Genomic DNA, 15,548 nt, shown 5'->3' on the forward strand with positions numbered 1-15,548 from the left:
TTCAGGGTCTCCTTTTTCAGTATGTAATTTGACTTAGGAATTCTAATATTGGCATTGTCAGGTGTCATAAATTTCTATTTGATTAATTTCATTTGGAATAAAATGTCTTATAAATTAATATTCTATTTCTATTTTTGAAACTTTAAAATTTAAGAAATCTTATTACAGACTCATTACATAATCTAAATTTTAACATATTATCTAAGAGTGATATAATTTAGTAAATTAATCTAAGGAAAGTATGTTTCTAATCTTAAACTTGATACTATTTAAATCTAATTTTTAAAATATTCTCTGTTGCATATGTATGTTCTTTTTATATTGTTAGATTGAAGGTTCAGTGGCTCCATGTTGGTCTCTTGGATTTTGTAACTTCCATTTATAAATTGTTTTCATAAATGTGGAAAATGAGGTCTTTTCTTCTTAGGTTTGATATACTGCAATTGTAGCAATTCCCATTACTTGATTTATGGGTTAGAACATTTACTTTTTAAGTGGTAGTGGTAGTTGGTCAGGATTATCTAACTAATTACTAATTTGATATGGAGGTAAGTGAATTTTAACCTTACCAAATGACCTTTATGTTTTACTTACCAGTTTAGAGTATATCACTGGTAGTTTAATAAATCCAACCACTGTCATCTTGCATAAGAATAAGATGATTGTACTAAATTTCTTTGACTGCTAGACATATTATGCGGAGAAGGCAATGGCACCCCACTCCAGTACTTTTGCCTGAAAGATCCCATGGACGGAGAAACCTGGTAGGCTGCAGTCCATGGGGTCGCTAGAGTCAGACACGACTGAGCGACTTCACTTTGACTCTTCACTTTCATGCATTGGAGAAGGAAATGGCAACCCACTCCAGTGTTCTTGCCTGGAGAATCCCAGGGACGGGGAAGCCTGGTGGGCTGCCGTCTATGGGGTCGCACAGAGTCGGACACAACTGAAGTGACTTTACAGCAGCAGTAGCAGCATATTATGACTTTTTAATAACAACTTTTGGGGGAAAAAAACTACATTAAATATTTATATTGGTTTTAAGACTTTGATTTTGTGTTTAGTCATGTCTAGACTCTTTGCGACCCTTTGGACTGTAGCCCAGCAGGTTCCTCTGTGCATGGGATTTCCCAGGCAAGAATACTGAAATGGGTTGCCATTTCCTCCAAAGGATCTTCCTGACCCGGGAATCGACCCACATCCTGCATTGGCAGGTGGATTCTTTACCACTGTGCCATCAGGGAAGCCTCCTGTGATTTTAGAGCTACTTGATTGTAGAATGGCTTCCCTGGTGGTGAAGATGTATGTGTGTGTGTGTGTGTGTTTGTGTGTGTGTTTGTGTATATATTCATATCTGTCTTTATATTTTTGCAAATATGGTTGATTATACCTAGGAATAGTTCATACTCAGTACATAGGTATTTTCTGTATTCCTAGGAATAGTCAGTTTAATGATATGTAAATATTGAGTGAGCTAACTAATAAAATGTTTTTGGAGATCACATTAGCACATTTCAACTTTGATTGCCACAGATTTTTTCCTTTGAAGAAGTTGCAACCAATCATATCTGTAAGAATGTAGAATAGGGAATAATTTTTTGTACCAGTTTCCACTTTTAGAGAGTTTCAGTCTAAATGGAAATCTCAAATGTGTGCGTGTATGTGTGCTTATACATAAATACATATGTAATATATATTTGTGTCTATATATTCAAAATAATATAAGATAGTGAAGTAATTTCAAATTAATGTAATTTGAATTTAAAAGGGAGTTTTTTGTTCCCTGGATTATGCTTTGCTTTATGAAGGAGTCTGAGGTGTCCACATTGAGTGTTGATTTGTCTGTCTTTGCTCTCTAAAGTATATCTTAGTGAGATTGCTTGAGTGATAAATACAGCTGGCATTAAGTATTTAGGGTTATAGTTTGAAAAGCTGCATGCAGTTCATTCCATTGAGGTTTGTTCAGTATTTTATAATGTGAGGCATACCTGAAGAAGTGGAGCAGTAAATCCCTTGCATGCTTCTTAGAAGTGTCAGACAGCTTCAGGAAGATTTGGTGGTTTAGTTTTGGTATAGTTCCTTTGGTTTTTCTCAGTGCAGACCAATCATTTAGGTAATTTATTGGAAAAAAATTATTAAATACATTGATTTATAATATTTGGGAGAAGAGAAGCTAAAATTAGAGGCAAAGGTTAGAGGGTGGAATGACATTTTATACCCTAGAAAATGATATTGAAAGCCTGGAAGTTAATAGGTTAATAGTGCTAAAGTTACAAGTGGTGTAATTCTGGAAGATGTGTTTTCCTTAGCTCCTTCATGGTTATATACTACATGGATCAATTATTTTCCATAAGTCCAATCTCTTCCCGTTTACTTATTCATTCATTCATTGTTTATTGAGTAATAACCACATACATGGGCTTCCCTGGTGACTCAGTGGTAAAGAATACACCTGCTGTTGCAGGAGATGTGGGTTCGATCCTTGGTTTGCAAAGATCCCCTCGAGAAATGGCAACCCACTCCAGTATTCTTGCCTGGAGAATCCCATGGACAGAGGAGCCTGGCGGGCTAAGTTCCATGGGGTCCCAAGGGTCAGACACAGCTTAGCAACCAAGCAACAGCAATAGCAGAACCACACACAGAGCACTGTGCTTCTAGACCCAGGTTTCCTTGGGTTGTGCCAGCCCGCTTACTATGAAGTAACTAAATTAACGTGAGCAGTTTCTTTCCATCTGTATTTACCTGTAGATGAGTCCACTGGGGAGAACAGTAACATCGCCCTGGTAAGGCCATTGCGTTAGAGCTTGGACTCAGCCTTTCTTATATTGAAAACTACATTTTAAGAATATGAAAATAATGATGTCTAGATATTTTATTTGCTAATGATGATAACCTCTAAGTTAGTTACCAAACTAAGGTGAAATATTTTGAAGATTAAAATTAAAAGGAGCTAATATATGGTATGGGCTTCCCTGGTGGCTCAGAGGTTAAAGCGTCTGCCTGGAATGCAGGAGACCCAGGTTCAATCCCTGGGTTGGGAAGATCCCCTAGAGAAGGAAATGGCACCCCATTCCAGTACTCTTGCCTGGAGAATCCCATGGAGGGAGGAGCCTGGTGGGCTACAGTCCACGGGGTCGCAAAGAAAGCATGGTATATTCATTAAAATGACTTGCTGGCTTTTAAAGAAGACTTTGCTGTTAAAGGTAGATTTGTCCCATTGAGCTGTAATAGTATATGGGTAGCAGTACTTGAATTGAGTTTTTGGCATTATTCTGTTTAATTATTATTAGTATATTTGTAAGGACTTTGCCATCTCTATCACAGAGTCCTCCCTCATAAGAACCCTCAGTTATATAGTCTCTCTGGGCTTGGTGCTGGGGAAAGCTAGATTTCTGAGCAATTGCTTTCCTTTATGACTTACTACTGTGAATTTTATGAATGATATTGTGGTCTCATTTCCCTCTTTTTTTGATATCTTAGAAGTTAAGAAACATAGTAATTGGTGTAAAAACACTCAGAATTTCTCTCTTTACTATAGAATAACTTTTTAATTTTAACCCTTATTTTCCAGTGCCTCCGTTCCTACTTGTTTTTCTCCTGTAGGGTGAATTTCCATGAACTGTCTCAATTCCTTTTTTGGAAAGAGGAGGGATATACCTAAATACAAACTGAAGTACTTATATAAGTTTATTGTAACTTTAAAACACCTTTGTCTTTGAATAGGCAGTGTGGTGTAATGGAAAGTGCTTTGAGGTTTGAATTAGGGAGCTATAGGTTTATATATATATATATATAATGGGGCTTCCCTGGTGGCTCAGAGGTTAAAGTGTCTGCCTGCAATGCAGGAGACCCGGGTTCAATCCCTCGGTGGGGAAGATCCCCTGGAGAAGGAAATGGCACCCCACTCCAGTATTCTTGCCTGGAGAATCCCATGGATGGAGGAGCCTGGTGGGCTACAGTGCGTGGGGTTGCAAAGAGTTGGACACGACTGAGTGACTTCACTTTGACTTTCAGGTTTATATAAGGTTTCTGTATCCTAGTTGAGTGACTTTGGGAAAATCCCTGTGAGGTGTTTCCTCATTTGTACTAAGTACTCATGTGTACTAAGTCACTTCAGTTGTGTCTGACTCTTTGCAGCCCTGTGGACCATAGCCTGCCAAGCCCCTATGGCCACGAGATTCCCCAGGCAAGAATACTGGAGTGGGTTGCCATGCCCTCCTCCAGGGGATCTTCCCAACCCAGGGGTTGAACCCGTGTCTCTTGTATCTCCTGTACTGGCAGACGGGTTCTTTACCACTAGCGCCACCGGGGAAGCCCATTACCTCAGGCAGTTTATGTAAAAGTGGTAGTCTTGTATTAAGTGAATAGTGAGACTTTTCCTGTAGTCATTTATCTATTACACTATTAATAATATTGAAAGTGAACTGTAATTAAAAGAATATTTGAGAGGATCTTACAAAATACTAAGAAATATAAGAGGCTTAAATAACCGTTGTCAGAAAAAATCTTCATGCATGTTTAAAAAATTCTAAAAGTATAGAAAACTACAAAATGAAAACTTCCTGCTAATTCATCTGATGATTGTTTTTGGAAGGCTTTTAATGCACATGAAAATATGTATACATATATTTTTATTTGTCTATCATTCCTTTAAAATTTTTAATTTAAAAAATTAAATTGAAGTATAGTTGATTTACAATATTATTTTAATTTCAGAAACATAGTGATTCAGTGTTTTTCTTGATGTATGGCATTCAAAGTTCTTACGAAACCGTGGCGGTATACCCCTGTGCTGCACAGTGTATCCTTGTTACCCGTTCATTCTACGCGTGGTGGCTTGTGTCTCATAAATCCCATGCCCCTATCCCGTGCTTTCCTACACTGCCATCTTCACACTGCTAACAACTAGTTTCTTCTTTATATTTGTGAGTCTGCTTCTGTTTTGTTACAGGCATTTGTTTATATTTTTAGATTCCACATGTAAGTGATAACATAGAGTATTTGTCTTTCTCTGTCTTATTTTGCCAAGCAAAATAGCCCCTCTGGGGCCATCCTCATTGTAGCAAATGGCAGAATTCTATTCCTTTTCATGGCTGAGTAATATCCTAGAGTGAGCCTTAGGAAGCATCACTACAAACAAAGCTAGTGGAGGTGACGGAATTCCAGTTGAGCTATTCCTAAAATATTCAACTATTCCATTTGAGCTAAATCCTAAAAGATGATTCTGTGAAAGTGTTGCACTCAATACGTCAGCAAATTTGGAAAACTCAGCAGTGGCCACAGGACTGGAAAAGGTCAGTTTTCATTCCAATCCCAAAGAAAGGCAATGTCAAAGAACACTCAAACTACCGCACAATTGCACTCATCTCACACGCAAGTAAAGTAATGCTCAAAATTCTCCAAGCTGGGCTTCAGCAATACACGAACCGTGAACTTCCAGATGTTCGAGCTGGTTTTAGAAAAGCAGAGGAACCAGACATCAAATTGCCAACATCCGTTGGATCATCGAAAAAGCAACAGAGCTCCAGAAAAACATCTATTTCTGTTTTATTGACTATGCCAAAGCCTTTCACTGTGTGGATCATAATAAACTGTGGAAAATTCTGAAAGAGATGGGAATACCAGACCACCTGACCTACGTCTTGAGAAATTTGTATGCAGGTCAGGAAGCAGCAGTTAGAACTGGACATGCAACAACAGACTGGTTCCAAATAGGAAAAAGAGTACGTCAAGGCTGTATATTGTCACCTTGCTTATTTAACTAATATGCAGAGTACATCATGAGAAACACTGGGCTGGAAGAAGCACAATTGGAATCAAGATTGCCGGGAGAAATATCAATAACCTCATGTATGCAGATGACACCACCCCTATGGCAGAAAGTGAAGAGGAACTAAAGAGCCTCTTGATGAAAGTGAGAGAGGAGAGTGAAAAAGTTGACTTAAAGCTCAATTCAGAAAACGAAGATCATGGCATCCGGTCCCATCACTTCATGGGAAATAGATGGGGAAACAGTGGAAACAGTTTCAGAGTTTATTTTTTGGGACTCCAAAATCACTGCAGATGGTGATTTCAGCCATGAAATTAAAAGACACTTACTCCTTGGAAGGAAAGTTGTGACCAACATAGACAGCATATTCAAAAGCAGAGACATTACTTTGTCAACAAAGGTCTGTCTAGTCAAGGCTGTGGTTTTTCCAGTTGTCATATATGGATTTGAGAGTTGGACTATAAAGAAAGCTGAGCGCTGAAGAATTGATGCTTTTGAACTGTGGTGTTGGAGAAGACTCTTGAGAGTGTCTTGGACTGCAAGGAGATCCAACCAGTCCATCCTATATGAAATTAGTCCTGAATATTCATTGGAAGGACTGTTGCTGAAGCTGAAACTCCAATGCTTTGGCTGCCTGATGCAAAGAACTGACTCACTAGAAAAGACCCTAATGCTGGGAAAGATCGAAGGCAGGAGGAAAAGGGGACAATAGAGGATGAGATGGTTGGATGGCATCACCACTCCATGGACATGAGTTTGAGTGAACTCTGGGAGATGGTGATGCACAGGGAGGCCTGGCGTGCTGCCGTCCATCAGGTCGCAAAGAGTCGGACACGACTGATAGACCAAAGTGAACTGAATGCCTAGCAGTGGAATTGCTGGATCATATGATAGTTCTGTTTTAGTTTTCTGAAGACATACATTTTAATTGAAAAAAGTACACCACATATTCTGTTCTACAGACTTCAATATTGGTGAATACTTTGGTTCTTTCCTTTTGTTCCCCATTAGAAATGATAATGCCTATAAATTTCAGTGGTTTTCTAGCAGAAGAATATATTTTCATATGTACCCTTTTTATGATATCTTGTTGATAACTTTCTCAAAACTAAGAAGCATGTCTTCTCTACATACTGTCCTTCATCTGTCTGCCAAGTGTTTTTGTTTTTCTTTCAAATAGTGTCCATGTCCTCTGCTGGAGTTTTCTGAGAACCTCAGATAGTTTTACACTTAGATGTGGGATAAGAATAAACAATGTACTTGAGGAACTCCTTGATACTCCTGTGTTCTGTTTTATCATTAAGGGACATGTTTTTCTAGTGAGAAGTGACTGATGCTTTCCCTTAGGACGACAGGTCAGACAAAGGAACCAATGACACCTCTTAGTGCTTATTCTCGTCAAAAGGTTGAGCAAAATAGCTTCTGTGTCAGGTATTGATTCCAATCCCTGCACGACCAATCACCAGGTCACAAGTTCTGGATTTCTTAAGCACTTGGATTTAAATTTTTTGAAGATTTGATTTCCTTAGGCTAAATGGACAGGAGTTTGAACAAACTCTGGGAGATAGTGAAGACCTGGAAGCCTGGCATGCTGCAGTCCATGGGGTTGCAAAGAGCCTGACACAGTTTAGCAACTGAGCAACAACAGGTGTTTAAATTGGAGATGATACCATTTACTCAGCTTGACCTTTGATGAAGTTACATGGATTGAGATGGTGTATATGTATCATCCAACAAGGCATCTTGGCAAATAGCAGTTCGTAATTAAGTTAAACATTTTACGTAAAAGAGTTAGACGTTTCTGTCTTTTCTTGTTAACTTCTCAACTGCCATTTCACTTCTCTCTCTTTGTGACTAAAGAAAACCTGGAATGAAGTTATTTCCAGAAGTTTGCTGGTGGTGAACATTTTTGTTGTTGAGCAGCTTGGCAGGTGGTAGAAGTACTGTTGGTTGTTTTACACATTTGATAGGGCCCAGTGAACCGTCCATCTTATGGGGAGTTTTTGGAAGCGTTATTTTAACCCCTAGTATTTGTGGTTTTCTCAAAACACTATGTATGTTTCTTTTTTTTTCAATTTATTTATTTTAATTGAAGGCTAATTACTTTACAATATTGTGGTGGTTTTTGCCATACATTCTATCTATGTTTCTTACTGCTTTTATATTTTTTACTCCTAGTAACTTATCCACAGTGATTATTCCAGTCTGTTACTTCTTTTCATGAATTCCTATCATTTTCTTTGCCATAAGCTCCCATCATTAGCAGTTAAATCCTCCTACTATTTAATGGGGAATATGGAAATCGATCTCACGATGGTGTGACCACTCACCTAGAGCCAGACATCCTGGAATGTGAGGTCAAGTGGGCCTTAGAAAGCATCACTATGAACAAAGCTAGTGGAGGTGATGGAGTTCCAGTTGAGCCCTTTCAAATCCTAAAAGATGATGCTGTGAAAGTGCTGCACTCAATATGCCAGCAAATTTGGAAAACTCAGCAGTGGCCACAGGACCGGAAAAGGTCAGTTTTCATACCAATCCCAAAGAAAGGCAATGCCAAAGAATGCTCAAACCACCGCACAATTGCACTCATCTCACATGCTAATAAAGTAATGCTCAAAATTCTCCAAGCCAGGCTTCAGCAATACGTGAACCGTGAACTTCCAGATGTTCAAGCTGGTTTTAGAAAAGGCAGAGGAACCAGAGATCAAATTGCCAACATCTGCTGGATCATGGAAAAAGCAAGAGAGTTCCAGAAAAACATCTATTTCTGCTTTATCGACTATGCCAAAGCCTCTGACTGTGTGGATCACAATAAACTGTGGAAAATTCTGAAAGAGATGGGAATACCAGACCACCTGACCTGCCTCTTGAGAAACCTGTATGCAGGTCAGGAAGCAACAGTTAGAACTGGACATGGAACAACAGACTGGTTCCAAATAGGAAAAGGAGTTCGTCAAGGCTGTATATTGTACCCCGCTTATTTAACTTATATGCAGAGTACATCATGAGAAATGCTGGGCTGGAAGAAGCACAATTGGAATCAAGATTGCCAGGAGAAATATCAATAACCTCAGATATGCAGATGACGCCACCCTTATGGCAGAAAGTGAAGAGGAACTAAAGAGCCCCTTGATGAAAGTGAAAGTGGAGAGTGAAAAAGTTGACTTAAAGCTCAACATTCAGAAAACGAAGATCATGGCATCTGGTCCCATCACTTGATGGGAAATAGATGGGGAAACAGTGGAAACAGTGTCAGACTTTATTTTTTGGGACTCCAAAATCACTGCAGATGGTGATTTCAGCCATGAAATTAAAAGACACTTACTCCTTGGAAGGAAAGTTTTGATCAACCTAGATAGCATGTTCAAAAGCAGAGACATTACTTTGCCAACAAATGTCCATCTAGTCAAGGCTATGGTTTTTCCAGTGGTCATGAGTGGGTGTGAGAGTTGGACTGTGAAGAAAGCTGAGTGCCAAAGAACTGATGTTTTTGAACTGTGGTGTTGGAGAAGACTCTTGAGAGTGTCTTGGACTGCAAGGAGATCCAACCAGTCCATTCTAAAGGAGCTCAGTCCTGGGTGTTCATTGGAAGGACTGATGCTAAAGCTGAAACTCCAGTACTTTGGCCACCTCATGCGAAGAGTTGACTCATTGGAAAAGACTCTGATGCTGGGAGGGATTGGGGGCAGGAGGAGAAGGGGACGACAGAGGATGAGATGGCTGGATGGCATCACCGACTCGATGGACATGAGTTTGAGTGAACTCAGGGAGTTGGTGATGGACAGGGAGGCCTGGCGTGCTGCAATTCATGGGGTCGCAAAGAGTCGGACACAACTGAACTACTGAACTGAACTGAAGTATGAGCTACATCGTATCATCTATGATTCACTTTATGGCAAGTAACAGACAACCTGACTCAACCCGGTTAAATAGAAAGAAGTTTATTGGCTCATAACTGCTGTGTTATGGAGGTCGGTCAGGCTTTCGGATTGATCTGATTCAGTATCTTTTACTGTGTATATATGGAGCCTGTTCTTTCTGACTCTGCGTAGCTCTTTTCTAACTCATCTTCAGTCTAAGTCTGGATCCGTTTATAGTTCAGAGATTGTTGACAGTAGTTCCTAAGTACATGTTGTGCATTTTTGTAGTTAATTACTGTTTACTAGTACCGTTTACAATGTACCTAGTATGTTGTACTTAATTTGATATTTGGGTGCAAAGTATAAACATACAATAATTTTTTATCCATTTACCTGGTAATGGACATTTGGGTTGTTTCCAGTTTTTCAACTATTAAATATAAACCTTCCATGAATATTCATGAACACATGTTTAATGGACAGAGGTTTTCATTTCTCTTGAGTGAATGCCTAGGTTTGATATGGCTGGGTCATGTAGTTTGTATCACTTAAATTTCACTCTATGAATAACTGCCAAAGGATTTTACAGAATACTTGTAAAATACTTGTTTGTTTTATGCTCCTTCCAATGGTGTCTCATAGCTCCATTTGTGCTCCATCTTCACTAGCAGTGGCAATGTCTGATTTTTAAATTTTAGCCAGTCTGAGTGGACGTGTGGTTGTATCTTACTGTGTTTTCGTTTGCTTTTCCCTGATGTCTAATGATGTTGAGCACCTTTTAATTGTGCATGTTAGCCCTTACTCACTTCTTTACTGAAGTGTCTGTACAAATATTTTAAAAAATTTTGGATTTCTTCTTATCACTTTGTAAGTTCTTTATCTATTTTAGATGCAAGTTCTTGTGTCAGATATGTGCATTGTGGTTACTTGCTTGTCTGTGTCTTTCCTTTTCCTTTTATTTTCCCTTGAAGAACAGGTTTTAGTTTTGAGGATGTCAGATTTATCATTTCTCCTTAATGATGATTGCTTTTGTGTAAGACTTTTGGCTAGTATCAGGTGTCTTTTCTTCATTACTGTTTGTGTATCATATTCTTCTCCTAGAGTGTAAACTCCAGAGTAGGTAGCTCATAGATGTATCTTCTGTCTAGAAAATGCCAGGCACATGGAAGTTGTTCAAAAGCAGTTTTTGAATGAATGGATTTGTTTGTCTTATAGCCTTGAAAATTGTATACCAGTTAAGCAACAGAGCAGCCCCCATCCCCTGGGAGCCCCCATTATCCGTTGCTTGTCCTGCTCTTTCCCATGCCCTGTGCTTCACTTCCCCTTACCCTGTCTTGATCGGGCCTTGCTTCCCCAGTCCTGCTGCTCAGTCTTTGTTTGAGGCCCTTTAGTTTTGTGCCCGTAATGCAGTTATTTTCTTAAGCTTGTCAGATGCCACCCTCTTCCCTTTAGGGTTTACCTGTAAACCAATTTCAAACAAATCAGTAAGATATTTACTCTGTGTCTCAAAAATGCTACTTTTTTTTTTTTTTTTTTTTGCAAACTGACTAAAGTTTTATTGTGGATGATGAGGTAGAACCTGCCATCTTAATATTCGTCTTCCCCTTTGTTCTTACTTTTCATAGTGGTCACCTTTGTTTATTCTTCTCATCTCTGGAATACTGTTTCTTTCCCTCTTGCCAAAATAAATTCTACTTACTCTTTAGGACTTTTACTTATTCTTAAGATCACATTTTGGCCTAAATCCTCTTGCTGAGTGCTTCATGCTATCATGTTTTACCCTTCTGGGTTGTTTTACTCTGTTAAGAATTCTTATATTCTTCCTCTTTGGTAAGGCTTTGGTTATAGAGGTGATGCTTCTTGGTTGATCACTTTTTTCTCTTGAGTGCATTTGATGGTGACACTGCATGAGAAAGCGTGCTTCTATTAGCTTTTACATCTTTTAAAAATCATTTTATTTTTAATTTTAAAACATACGTAACATAGCATTTGCCATTTTAACCATTTTAAAGTGTACAGATCAGTAGTGTTAAATACATTCAGATTGTTGTGCAACCATTCTCTAGAACTATTCATCTTGTAAAACTGAAATTTTATACCAGTTTAGCAACAAAGCAACCCCACATTCCTGGGAGCCCCCATTATACTTTCTATCCCTATGAATTTGATTCCTTTACCTCATGTAAGTGGAATCTGAAGGAATCCATGTTTGTTTTTTGGTGTTAGCCATCTTAATGGATGTGATTTATTATCTCATTGTGCTTTTGATTTGTATGTCCATCCTGAGCATCTTTTCATATGCTTATTGGCCATTTGTATATCTTTGGAGAAATGTCTGTTGAAGTCCTTTGCTCATTTTAAAATCAGGTTATTTTCTTGCTGTTGTTGAGCTGTAGGGGTTCTTTATATGTTCTTTGATTATTAACATGTTATCAGATATATAATTCAAAAATATTTTCTGCCAACAAATAGGTTACTTTTTCACTCTGTTGGTTGTTTCCTTTGATGCACAGCCTTTTAAATTTTGATGTAGCCCAACTTAGGTATTTTTATTTTTATTGCCTGTTCTTTTGGTGTCATATTCAAGAAATCCCGGCCAAATCCAGTATCAGGAAAGTTTCCCCCTATGGTTTTTCCTGAGAGTTTTATAGTTTTAATTTTATGTTTAGGTCTTTGATCTATTTTGAGTTAACTTTTGGATATGATGTAAAGGAAGGGTCCAACTTAATTTTTTTTTGCATGTAGGTATCCAGTTTTCTCAGCACTGTTTGTTGAAATGACTGTCCTTCCCCTAGTGAATGGTCTTGCCACATTGTTGAAAATCATTTGACTGTGTAAGTGAGGACTTATTTCTGGGTTTTCTATTCTTTCCATTGATCTATATGTCTGTCTTCATGATGGTACTGTCTATACTGTAGCTTTATAATAATTTTTTTGAATCAGGATGTGTGAGAGCGCCAACTTTGTTCTTTTTCAAAATTGCTTTGGGGTCCCTTGAAATTTCATGTGCATTTTAGGATAGATTTTTCTGTTTCTGCAAAAAGTGATGTGTAGGGATTTTGATTAAACCTGTATATATCTGTTTGAGTAGTACTGACATTTTAAATATTCCAGTCCATGGACACAGGGTGTCTTTTCATTTATTTGTGTCAACTTTAATTCTTTAAGCAATGTTTTGTAGTTTTCAATATACAATTGTTAAAACCCCTTGGTTAACTTTATTTCTAAATATTTTCCATTTGTTGCTATTATAAATAGAGTTATTTTCTTAATTTCCTTCTCATATTTTTCATTATTAGCCTAGAGAAATAAAACTGATTATTTTTGGTTTTGATTTTGAGCATCTCTGCTATACTGAATTAATTTATTCTAATAGATTATTTTTTTGTTTAATATTAGGGTACTCTATGTATAAGATCTTATACTCTACAGAGATAATTTTGTTTCTTTCTAATTTGGATACTTTTAATTTCTTTTTCTTGCTAAATTGCTCTGACTTTGACTTCCAGTACTATATTAAATAGAAGTGGCAAAAAATGGACATCTTTGCCTGGTTCCTGATCTTCATAGAAAAGCTTCTATGTATATCCATTCGACTCTTGAATAGGGCGCTACCTGTGCTGTGCCCAGTTTTTTATTGGACAGTATTGGTTACAACCAGTGTTCACTAGAAAGATGTAAACTCACCAAGCTTATTGGCATTAACGTTTCAAACTTGGTCTTCTATTCCAGTAAGCACCTCAATAATATATTTAATGACTTTACAGGTGTTTATATGGCCCTTGTGATCTTATCATTCTGTTTGGGAACATCTATTAAATAACTCATGGCAATTTTACAAATGATTTAAGAGAGCTAACGTAGTACTTTTTGCCACTAATATTTGGCAGGTCAGCCATTTTGATTTTAATTTTTGGAGAAGTTACTGGATCATAAATAACATACCAAGAAATCTTGCTTCTGTTCATTTCCATCTTCTCCCTTGCTCCCTATATGTAACTTGTGTTTTTAATGAAAATATAAGAAAATAGAACACTATATTTTTCTTAAATAAAAAATAGATAGTACTTACATGAAGAATGGCATGCTATTTACATAAAAGTTAAATTAGTATATATACTGCAGTTTTATTTTTTTCACTTCTTAGATCTCATAATACAATAATCTCTTCCATAAGGTTGCTTCCATTGTTTTTCTCTCTTCTGTAACTGTGATACACCAGTTAATTTTTTTGGAAGTAGCATAATGCATTCATTCATGTATGCACCTGATTTGTGCCAACTCTCTTGCTAGTACAAGAATTATTAGGTCAGTTATGTATTTATAATTTTGTACAAGTTTAATTATATTTGTAGGCGAGATTATCAGAGTAAGATTGCTAGTTCATTGGGTACAAGACCTATGATATTGGTAGATATTCCCGGATTCCGCTCCTCAAGGGCTGAATCATTTTGCGTTCATGTAAGCAGTGGGTTTGCATCGAGAGTGATCATTTCCCACAACCTTGCTAGTAGTGTATTGTCAGTCCGCTCGATTTTTGCTGTTTTGATAGGCAAGAAGTGGTATCTGAGTTAGTTTTAATTTGTATTTATCCCTTTATGAGTCTGATTGGGCAGCTTTTCATATGTTTAAAAAGCCATTTGGATTTCTTTGTGATTATTCATCATTAGGGTATTTTGCCACCAAGTTGATGATCTTCCTCTCTTGTGTTCCTGGAGCGCTTGTAATATATGTTATTAATTCCTTGTAGGAGTTGTAAATTTTTTTTTTTTTTCCATTCTGTTGTTTTGCTTTAGCCTTTGCCTGTAGCACTTGTGCCATGCAGAAGTTTTATTTTTTAATGACTTTTTAAATCTGCATTAGTCTTCCACCTACCCCTTTTGGCCTCTGAATCTTGGGTTTCAGTTAAAAAGGCAGAAGCAGTACTTTGTGCATGGCCTGGGCTATGATCAGCCACTTACATTGTATGCCCTAGTGGGTGGGAGGCACTGAGAGGCTTCCCGGACACTGGGATGCAGATGCAGTCTTGCATGGTAGCTTCCAGCACCAGCTTGCACTTGCGCAAGGCAGAGCCCACCGCACATGCGGACACAGTGTGGGAAGACTGCGGCCATTCTTTCCAATCTGCATTAATACAAGACCTGCACTTAAATTGGAGAAGGCAGTGCACCCCACTCCAGTACTCTAGCCTGGAAAATCCCATGGACAGAGGAGCCTGGTAGGCTGCAGTCCATGGGGTGGCTACAAGTTGGACACGACTGAGCAACTTCACTTTCACTTTTCAGTTTCATGCATTGGAGGAGGAAATGGCAACCCACTCTAGTATTCTTGCCTGGAGAATCCCAGGGACAGGGAAGCCTGATGGGCTGCCGTCTATGGGGTCACACAGAGTTGGACACGATTGAAGCGACTTAGCAGCAGCAGCAGCAGCAGCACTTAAATTTGGCCAGCATTTGGGAACAAGCATCCTTCTTAACTCTTGTATCCCCAAAGGAGAAGCAGAATAAAATTATAAAGTCCTGAATATATCTCTAGACATAGTCATTTCAATATCCATTTCTTTCAATTTAGCGCCTTATTGGTAATATATTCAGTAATTAAAGATTTTAAATGTGAGTATTGCTATAGATTTGAACATATTACAATAAGTGCATACATGCCACATAAGTGTAGTAATAATATTATATTTATTAGCAACAGCTGTTAGGCAACATGAAAATTATGCTCATTAAATATATCACTCAATGCATAGTATGAGGACACCCTTGCTAAGTGAACCGATTGGTGATAATTTGTTTAACTTTAGATTTTTGTCATAAAGCTTTGTTTGCATATATAGGGGTTAAACTTGTGCTTTTTCTTTAAATGAATTTGTGTGATTGTTCTGAAATTAAAATCAGCATTATCTGTTGTTGCAA

General features: G+C 37.9%; 1 protein-coding gene and 1 non-coding gene across 2 annotated transcripts in view; both read left to right on the plus strand.

Annotated features, from left to right (window-relative positions):
- Window positions 1–15,548, plus strand: part of FBXL17 (F-box and leucine rich repeat protein 17) — a 521,490-nt gene that overhangs the window by 59,677 nt on the left and 446,265 nt on the right. The gene's annotated exons all lie outside the window — the stretch shown is intronic.
- TRNAS-GGA lies at window positions 2,970–3,041 on the plus strand. The gene has a single exon. It is a non-coding gene; the product is annotated as a tRNA-Ser (tRNA).

Source organism: Bubalus bubalis, chromosome 9 (assembly GCF_019923935.1).
Source record: "Bubalus bubalis isolate 160015118507 breed Murrah chromosome 9, NDDB_SH_1, whole genome shotgun sequence".
NCBI classification, from domain to species: domain Eukaryota; kingdom Metazoa; phylum Chordata; class Mammalia; order Artiodactyla; family Bovidae; genus Bubalus; species Bubalus bubalis.